This window comes from Ursus americanus, chromosome 23 (genome assembly GCF_024610735.1).
Source record: "Ursus americanus isolate L20-20 chromosome 23, mUrsAme1.1.p, whole genome shotgun sequence".
Classification (NCBI taxonomy): domain Eukaryota; kingdom Metazoa; phylum Chordata; class Mammalia; order Carnivora; family Ursidae; genus Ursus; species Ursus americanus.
Window position 1 is genome coordinate 26694612 of NC_142149.1, and position 10720 is coordinate 26705331.

A 10720-nucleotide genomic window follows, 5' to 3' on the forward strand; every position below is an offset into this window, starting at 1 on the left:
AGATCCAAGTAACTTAGGATACACAGCCACCACATAGAGTACAACTGCCTTGGAAAGCTGTCCAGTATAATTTATGTCAGCAAGAAATAAACATTTGGTGTATTAAGCCACTGAGATTGTGGAGTTATCTCTTCTTGTGGTATAACATGGATTGGTAATTCTCAACCAGGAGTGATTCTGACACCCAAAGAATATTTGACAGTGTCTAGAGATAGTTTTGATTGCCCCAACAGGGGAAAGGATTAATATTGGCATGTAGTGGGTAAAGGCCAGGGATGGTGCCGGACATCCTATATTGAACAGTATAGACCCCACAATAAAGAAGTATCTGGTCCAAATAGTGCTTGAGAATGAGAGACCCTATCTAGCCTATTCTAACACACGTTACTGCCTCAGAGTAAGCATGAAAGTGTATGAAGCAGCTATAATAAAGATCACCTATGATGATCACTCACATTACAATGAGACAGTACTTTAAAAGCTACACATACCATATTCTCCTCTGCAGGAAGCAACCAAGCACAGCTTACCCATATAACTTCCCAAAACATTCCTTCTGAAACAAACACTGTTCATCTTTACTCAGAAAAATCCCTGCTTATGTGCTGTCCATCAAAATTCTCCAAGTTTGTTTTCAAAAGTGGTCTGGCTCCTGTGAGACCTTGCACAAATGCAAATCACAGTCACCAGCACAAACATACTAGGTTAAGTAAAGTTGGCAGCTATGGGAGATCCATTTTTCTCCTGTGACTGACTCTTGTCAATTATAATTAAGAAGGTAAATTGTCTGTGCTTGGAAAAAAAGATTTTTTTTTTTTTTTTTAAAGGGAAACCTCTCCGGGGCTCTCTGGCACCTGAGATTTATTCTTATTTCCACTGTGTCTGAAGAGGCTGCCTAGTGCCTGTGTTGTAGATACCAATGGCTCATTGAAAAATGGAAAGAATCGAGCCACTCTCTTTGGGACCAACCCCAAGGAAATGTTCTTGACGCAGCAGCGACTGAATTACACCCGGAAGACTGCTGATGAAACTCTGCTTCTACAGCTTCGAAAAGCTATAAAGCTCCAGGATTTTCAGGTATCGAGAACAGGTCCTAGCAAACTTTTTCTGGTAAGGACCAGATGGTAAATATTTTAGATTTTTGTAGGCTGCACAGGTTTTGCTGGAATTACTCAACGCTGCTGTTTTAGTGCAAAAGTAGCCAAAGAAAATTGATAAACTAATGGTTGTAGATGTGTTTCAACACAACTTAATTTGCAAAATTATGTGGTAGGTTAGATTCGGCCTGTGAGTGGTAGTTTGCCGACTCTGGGTTTAGAGGATATTATCATCCTAGAGGTGACCTTTAGTCTAAACTTCTTGACAACTACCAAGTCTAAGCAGAAGATGTGAAAAGAAAGGAACAAATACTCTCCTAATTTCTATTATGTGGCAGGAACTGTGCCTAAGCATCCTACAATGTACAGGACAACCCTGCAGAACACAGAATTATCTGGACCAAAATGTCAGTATTGCCGATGATGAGACTATCTTGCTACAGAATGTGGTCCAAAATCTGGCAGCATCGGTGTAAGCTGACAGTGTGTAAAAAACGGAAAGTCTGAGCCTCCACCAAGATTCCTGAATCAGGATTTGCATTTTAACAAGACCCTCGGTGTTGTCTGTGCACAATGAAGTTTGGTACACAGTGGTGCAGCCTGGCATAAGTAACATAAGCCCCAAGAAGACAGTAAGATTATTAGGAAAATGAGCATCAGAAAGGTCAAACACTTGCTCGGGTTCACCTAACTGGTAAAGGGTTGAGACAGGAACTTGAAGCCATCTTTCTGACTTCAGAGGAAGCATTCTATCTGTTGTACCAAATTACTTCCATGACCAATATCTAAAAAAATAAAACAAACACTGTCTTTAAATCACTGCAAATTCCACTAGAGTTTAGGTAGAATATACTTGAGATTTCATGTATAATTTTACATTTATATTTAATGATTTTACATATATTCATGAGCACCTACCACATGTGCATTACCTTTTCCAATAAAGAGAAATGAAAATCTTGCTTTCATGGGGAAAATCTCCCTGACCCTTCAGCAACCGCTTATAATTATTTGTGTAACGACTGAATACGGAACCCTAGGTGTTCTCTGTTAACAAGGACTGGAAGGATCAAACTCAGAGTCAGATGGATTCAGGTTCAAATTCTAACTTCGAGGCATTGACCAAATTACTTAATTGACTTGGGACTACCCATTGTGTAGTGTTGTTGTAGAAACACAACGAGGTAACAGTGATTAGATATCACTTTCTGAATGTCTCATGTGGGCTGAATTGCTCTCTTACGAAGGAAAATAATGATTTGAAAGACTCCCTTAGAGTATAGCAACTTCTCCCAGAAAGAGTTTTATTTTTAAAGGTAACCATCTGAGGCCTCCCTGCACCTGTTCTATTCAGTGGAAAATACAATGGAAATGCTTACACCTAATGAATAATTTTGTTGTACAAGGAAGATCTGTTTAAAGTCACCATCTATCTTGCAACAGGACTTGAAACACTGGGACTTAGTTCACCATGTCACAAGATATGGTGTAGACAACAGGTTTTATTGGGGAACTTTATAAAGCCAGCATTAACAAAAAGAGGAGGGAAATGATTCTTCATATCCCTATATAGCTGGGGAGAGAGATTCTAGAACCAGAATATTCTATTGGTCATGGCAAGAGTAAATCATCCTAGGAAAAGGAGAAACTCTGCTTCTATGTTGCTTTCTCTTCTCATGGAACAAATGTGAAGCCAAATTTGTCAGTGAAGGAAAAAACTGACTACGTGGGTATCAGCAGCCTGTGTTTAGATGCCAGCTTTTTGCAAGAACTGTATAGTAAAGCCAGACAAATTCAGGAGCCCTTTGGGCCTGAAGAATATTGAAGCTCCTTCAGCCAGAGCAAGTTATTTGTCCTGGGACGTGTTCAGTTCATATATGCCCCACCCCCCAGCCAGATGGACAGGGGCATTCGGGTCCCTGATACTTCGTTGTCCAGGATCCCCATGTGAGTCACCAAAGGCAATTTAGAGGACTCTGTTTGTTGTATCACAGACATCATTTAAAGCATCAGACATATAACATCTGAACTAATACCGTTGGACAAGCTAACGTCCAAAATCTTTCAACATCACCAAACAGACAAGTATTTCTTTCATTGCCACGTACTGCTTGCTCTTTAGGGAATCCATGAATAAGCACTTGTAATCTGCAGAAGGGCCACTTACGAGTCTACTCAGGTGTTCCCATGCACTTCCTTTGCAAAATAAAATGAAGTAGTGTTTGTTCACTTATTCATTCATGTATAAGCCAAATATCTTCCCAAATATTTGCAGTGCCTGGCATAGTAATATGCACTGGGGATACAAAGACAAAACAACATCTCTGACTATGAAATAAGAAATTCAGCATGCATAACTTGTAAATTTCTCTAGAGGTCAAAATGAGCATGAATTAAAGTATTGTTTAAAAAACCAGTAGACCAGAGACCCCATCAAAGACCATAAGCATAGAGGTGCCTGGGTGGCTCAGTCATTACGCATCTGCCTTCGGCTCAGGGCGTGATCCCGGTGTTCTGGGATCTAGCCCCACATCAGGCTCTTCCGGGGAAGCCTGCTTCTTCCTCTCCCACTCCCCCTGCTTGTGTTGTCTTGCTGGCTGTCTCTTGCTGGCTGTCTCTATCTCTGTCAAGTAAATAAATTAAAAATCTTAAAAAAAAAAAGACCATAAGCATAAACATATATTAACATTTTTTGCATATTTAGCTATTTAAGTTTTGGGTGTACATGGTGGCCTTAAAAATAGGTAGAATAGGATATACCTTGTATTACCTCTCTTTCCAGTCACCTCTTCTAGGAATACATAATACGTACTATCCATAAATTTTGTTAAATCAATCATAAGTATGTTGACCACTGGACATGCCGTCAGTAATACCACACTTTTTTTTTTTTAAAGATTTTATTTATTTATTTGACAGAGAGAGAGACAGCCAGCGAGAGATGGAACACAAGCAGGGGGAGTGGGAGAGGAAGAAGCAGGCTCATAGTGGAGGAGCCTGATGTGGGGCTCGATCCCAGAACGCCGGGATCACGCCCTGAGCTGAAGGCAGACGCTTAACCGCTGTGCCACCCAGGCGCCCCAGTAATACCACACTTTTAATTAGTTTTCAGTGTTGGATTACCAAGGATTCTACTAATACACATGAGTTTCTGGTAGAAAAATTCTACTACTTTGTAAGTGTCAATCATTAATTCACTTTTTCAACAAACAAAATGTTACTGGTTGCCTAAGTCTTTTTATTTTTATTATGTTCAATTAGCCAACGTATAGTACATCATTAGTTTTTGATGTAGTTTTCAAAAGTCTTTTTTGAGACTTCTTTTGGAAGTCCCTCAGTGTTACTTTGAAGTTCTCATTCACAGTAGCATGGTGGCTGAGTGAGGCCAGATATTCAATCTGGGGAAAGAAAACAAACCTACAATTCTATTGAAACCATGACCCACATAGTTCGGGTTCAAAGTGCTGCTTAAGTTGAAAAAAAAAAATGGTCCAGTGATTAAAACCTAAATTTGAAAAAATAAAAATAAAAAATATTTCTTAAATACAATGAAGAGCACATGTAATCCTTGTTCAAAAATCACATTCTTTTTTGTGTGTACTTCCTTCCTTCCCAGTGCCTCTTTCTTCATGACTTCTCCTCCCACCTTTGCCCCAAATATCCCTAACTAGCACTAACCTTATCTTTCTATTGCTTTCTCTTTTTCCCTGCTGCTCTATGATAATTTTATTTCCCTTCCCCTATTTTTTCAATGTTTTGCCCCACTCTCCAGTTTAAAAAAAATTAAAGACATAGTGTGGCAGTCACAGAAAGCTTCTGAATGGGAATGGGAGGATGGGAGGCTCAGAAACAAAGGAAGCAAGGTTGAGCCTAGTCTGGAGGTCAAAGAGAAAGAGAGATTGGGGGCACTCATGTGAATTTTACTGTTCCATAATAAAACATGCATTTTTTTTAAGACTGAGAAATGTTCTCGTTTGAACAAAGATTTTGGAAGAGCACTGGCCAAATGTTTGGTAGCATTTAAATATTATGAGTCTGGCTGAGTCACTAATAGCATTATGCAGCTACCTTTTCCCAGTTCACTGCCAGTTAATCTTAATGTTTCCCAATTCAAATTAAATGATTTTTACTCTGCCTTTTGCTATCCTATGGCTTTGTACTACCCAAGTAGCAGGGTGCTTATCCAATCCCAATGGCTAGACTTAATCACTCCTATGAAGAGAAAACATCGCTGGAAAATGGAGCAAGGAATAGGTCTGTCTTGAAAGATGTTGAACTCCACTGTCAGATATGGAGGTGGTCTTACCTCAAATGGAGGTAACACTGAGGTAAGACCATCACTGAGCTGGACTGAGTGGGCCTCAGATGGCCATTGTTCCTGAAACCTGGCAAACTGGCTACCTACTATGATTTCTCTCCACTGGATAAAAGCATTTCAGTGGCCTAGGACTACTATGATTTTACTGATGAGGCAGTCATTTATCATTGGGTAATGTTTATCTTTAGCTGTGAGATCTTCATGAAACCTTAGTACACAGCTCTTTTAGTATATACACACGCTTTGGTGCAGGCTGACTCTCACATTCGACCGGGAGTGACTTCTTGCCCTCCCTATGCCTTCTGATACCTAGACTTGGTAAAGACCCTCCTGCTTCCAGCCCAGAGTCTACCCTACTTTCTTGTGTCAGGATATATAACACTTCTTGCTCAGGAAAACTCCATCATATATCTGGTGTATGAAACAGCCTGAATATACACCTGTCACTCCTCAATGCTCAATATTAATCCATCTTTGAGTTCTTGAGGATTATCTCAATTCCTAGGACAACAGTAGGGTACTCAATAAATATTGGCTGAACCAAGCAGAACTGAATTACAAAGAAGATGGCAGTCCGTGGAAGCGCTTCATACCTTGTTAGCTAATAAGAAAGAGACATTATTTTCTAGCATTTTCCCCTCAATCCGTTATAGACTTTGTGGAGTAGCAGGTACAAATGCTATGAACTATAATCAAAGTGGTAAGTGCCGTAATACAGATTTAAATCTATAAACAGTGTTCACTGAGCACAGTAGAGAATGATTCATGTTGGGAAGTAGAATAGACATGGTTTCCTAAAGAAAAGGACACTGGGAGAGGGTCTTGAAGTTGGACCTGTCTTGTGTTAGGGTCAAAGGGCCCGCTGTGGAAGTGGGGCACGTGGAAAGAGCGTGTTTGGGGAGAGGAAGCAGTGTGAACAGGCATGAACACATTAAAGGAGATAACAACCTCAATGCGCTGCTGTGTGGACTGAAGAAGCGAACACACACTGAAGACTCGACAGCAACTCAGAGCAGGAGCTTGGTGATTAGTTGAATGAATCTGTGAAGCCTCCTCCCCGCTTCCTCCCCTTTCCTGGCTGTAGGCCTCAATAGTTAATGAAGGACCAGTGAAGTTTTCTATATACCTGGCTTTTAAAAACCTGGCCTATGTGGAATCCCGGTAAAATCAGAAAAGGTATGGCAGATCACAGAGGCTTCTTTTAAAGACCACGGAGTTTGAAGCATGTGATTGAATCGGAATATGACAGATGGCTGAAAACTAGAGCACTGGAATGACTAGGGGTCCTGCAAAAAGGAAGAGACTCAGTCATACAAGCAAGAAATCGATTTGAAAATAAGATTCGGAGAGGGAAGTTTTATTTACTATGTATGTACTATTTATTTACATGTATACATATATACCTGTATATATGTATAACTAAGTTATATTTACTATGTATATATTTACTATGTATAGGTTGACCAGAAGAAGACTGTCATTCTGTTTTTCAGGCCAGATGTTTAAGCTGCGTTGTTTAAGTGCAGCGAATAATAAGAGAAATTTTATTTTATTCTTTAGCTTCTTAGCCTGTGGATTTTAAGAGATATAGCACGTTGATGCTTAGAGTCAAGAGACTATCGTGTTCAGTTGTTTTATTGTATACTGTTCCTATGTACATTTTATTGAAATAATTAAACTTTCAGTGAGAAGAGTATAGTTATCGCAGACCCCTTACCATCTAAAATTATATGTTAGAACGAACAGATCATAGAGCTGAAATCATCTAGTTACCTCTCCTAATTCTGATGCCTTGAAAGGCCCAGAGTACATGCAGAAGGTAGAGTTCATCTCTTTTTAGTTGGTTTACATTATCCCACTCAGTGTCCTTGGAAAATAAAGTGCCCTTTTTATGTGGATTTAAATGTGCACTCAGAATAGAAAATTGCATGTGTATTCCGTGGAAACAAATAGCATTCCGCAGTTAAATACATTTCTTTGTTACTATGCTCCCCGCATAAGTACAAACATTCATTTTGTTTTAAAAATGTCCCTCCATAAATGGCTTTTTTTTTTTTTTTTTTTTTACCTGTAGTGTAGTCACAGGCGAGAACCGGAGTGGTAAGCTTTCTACACAAAATGTTCTTTATTCAAAGGCAATAAGGTATATATGTGGTTATTGTGCCAAACTGTTTTTACGAGACTTCTGTTTTTATCCCAGCTCCATGAACCTCACGGAAACACTTTGCTTGGTGCAGAGAAAATTCCGATTTCGTGCTTGGAAGAATTTCATCAAATATTTATGAACACAAAATAGTTATTCCTGCTATACATGCGCATATCATTAATACACATACATGCGTGCATGCACGCTTTCAGTCCTCCATCATCCCGATCTAGATAAGCAGTTGAAAGTTATTTCGCATGAACTATCCAAGAGGACATTTTTCGTGCAGTAAATGTAACCTTTGCATCCTGCTCCTCTCAAACCCAACATGGACATTGAGTTGATAGCTACAGGTATCCCAGAAAAAAATAAAATAAGATAAAATGGGTGTATGATACCAATATTTTCTAATTAACTACCTGTATGTAGTCACCTGGTTACTAACTAGCTAATGAAGGGGCAAAGCCTTCCAGGTTCATGCAGGGCTCAAACTCACACACGTGCAATCGTTGATGCAATAAATGGCTGAAAGCATGAGGAAATTGTGATGTTCGGGTAAGAGCAAGGACATCAAAAATATTTGAATGTATGTGCACATGACTGTTATGCCCTGCTCATACATGCCACATCAGTGGTCCTTTAAATGCAGTCTGGACACCCTCAATCTCAGTGTCAAACAGGAATTTGAAAATGCAAGTCCTTGTACTGTATCACAGACTACTGATGGAGAAGCTCTGGGTGTGGAGCCTGGCCATCTGTGCTACACCAGACCCTTCAGGTAATGCTGGGATGTCCTGAAGTTCATACCTAGAGGTCACTAACTTCAAGGACTTCTAGTGATGACCTCCTTAAAAATTCCTTGAGGGGTGCCTGCATTAGCTAAGCGTTCAACTCAGGTCATGATCTCAGGGTCCTGGGATCGAGCCCTGCGTCAGGCTCCCCACTCTACAGGGAGTTTACTTGTCTCCCTCTCTCTCTGACCCTCCCCTCCCCTCTCCGTCGTCTCTCTCTCTCTCCCCCTGTTCAAATAAATAAATCTCTAAAAAAATTACTTGAACCCAAATCCCTGCTTTGTGTCTGCTTTGAAGGTAATCCAAATTAAGACAATGCACTTACATTGTGTCAACACACACACACAGGCATTATAGTCCTAATAACATGCTAATAACAGTCACAGCAGAGTTGTTGTTTTGAGATAAAATGTATTTTTGCATTTTCCTTTTTTTTTTTTTTTTTTACTTGAATGTGAGTCCTTTAAGGGCAAAGGATATCAGGTGTAATTTACCTATCTCCTGGGCCTAGGAAAGTGTCTAGCAAATAATAGCTCTTCAAAGAATGTTTGTGAAATTAATGTATAAGTGGATAAAATTGATAGCTTTTTAAATATTTAATTAATATTGATGACTATAAGTCTATCAAAGGTTATAGCTGAATCAAAAATGCTTAGAGTTGCCAGTAAACAGCTCCAGGAACCCCAAGTCAGGCACCACCTAATAAGAAATATATATAATCGTAATGCCACTGAAGAATATGTAAGCTATTTCTGAGAATCGACCGTGAACTGTGTGGGTATAGGGACTCCTGTCTTCTGAGTTCAAGTTATGTATTGCTGGGTTTGACAGAAATGCTGTTTTGTATTCATACTGGAACATTTGTTGCTGAAAATGTAAGTGTTTGAAGTATTTATAAAGTTATTTTTCACACAGGAACTGAGATTTCAAGGTTAGAACCATTTATCCCCATGGAGAGAAGATATAAATGAAAATATTACCAAAACTCACCGTGTAGATGAAGGTCATGACAACATTGCTGTGTCAAACAAAGAAAAAAAATAACCTGAAATTATTTTGCGTAAATGGGAATGTCCCCATTGTGAGAAAGTAGTTATTTCTGCAGTACAGTCTGTGGCACAAATCTCCATTCACTACCTACTAGTTTTTATTTTTATAACACTTTAAATGGGTACAGTAATTTATAGCTGGTGTCCAGAATATCTCTCTTGGAGAGATATGTCTTAAGAAGAAAAGTATTATTATCTATATTTCTTCTCTTGCATTAATTTTCTTTTGGTTATTGCAAACATTAAAGGGAAATATATGAGCAGTATAATTATCATACTTAATACTTTCCAGAAATACTGTATATTGAATTTGAAATAGGCTAGGGAACTTATTAGGCAATTGCTAAAACTTGCATAGCGCCACCACATCTATTTTTTCCAAAGTATATAAAATCAATTGAAACTGAATTCTTTCTAGTGAAACTTGGAACAGTCGAAGTCTCATTTATTCCAAAGATAATATCCTAGGCTCTGATCTAGGGTGGTTTTGTGGAGAATGAACAGAAAGAGTCTGGTGGGATTTCTTATTTGGAATTTAATAAATTTATCAAATTTAATTCCTCATTCTTTCTCCTGTGTCTCCAGTCATTCATCTGAAGTCCTGTGCCTCCAGATGAAGCATTGTGAAAAGGCTTCCTTTGCATCACCCCCATCCCTTTTTATTCACTTTTCTTGCACACCTGTTAGAAGGCATGTTTCTCTGATGCTTTGAATATCCTTCCCCATAGTTCTATCTGAAGAAAGGTAGATCTTATCCTAGATCCTGGAAGTGACCTAGCCCTTGTATTTTACCCTCTTGTGTTTTGTTTTAATTTAATTTAATTTTTAAATTTTATTTATTTATTACTTTTTATTATTATGTTCAGTTAGCCACTGTATAGTACATCATTAGTTTTTGATGTAGTGTAATTTTAAATTCCAGTATATTTAACATACAGTGTTGTATTAGTTTCAGGTATACAATAGAGTGATTCAACAATTCCATACATCACCCAGCACTCAAAAATGTGGAACGTTCCATGAATTTGTGTGTCATCCCTGCACAGTGGCCATGCTAATCTTCTCTGTATCATTCCAATTTTAGGATATGTGCTGCTGAAGTGAGCACTTACCCTTTTGTTGAAAAAGCCATGGGCAAGTGGCTATGAGAATACAGCTTTAATCTTCTCACCTTAAAAACAACAAAATGGTAATAACATGAGGTAAAGAATGTATTGACTAACCTTATGGTGGTAAAAATTTATCAATATATACACATATCAAATCATCACATAATACACCTTAAACTTACAAGTGTTTTATATGAATTATATCTCAAA

General features: G+C 38.6%; 1 non-coding gene across 1 annotated transcript; it reads right to left on the bottom strand.

The window, feature by feature from the left end:
- Positions 1-10402: 10402 nt before the first annotated feature.
- On the bottom strand, positions 10403-10509 carry LOC123776827 (U6 spliceosomal RNA). Its single transcript, XR_006775502.1, has one exon. It is a non-coding gene; the product is annotated as a U6 spliceosomal RNA (small nuclear RNA).
- Between the last annotated feature and the right edge of the window lie 211 nt (positions 10510-10720).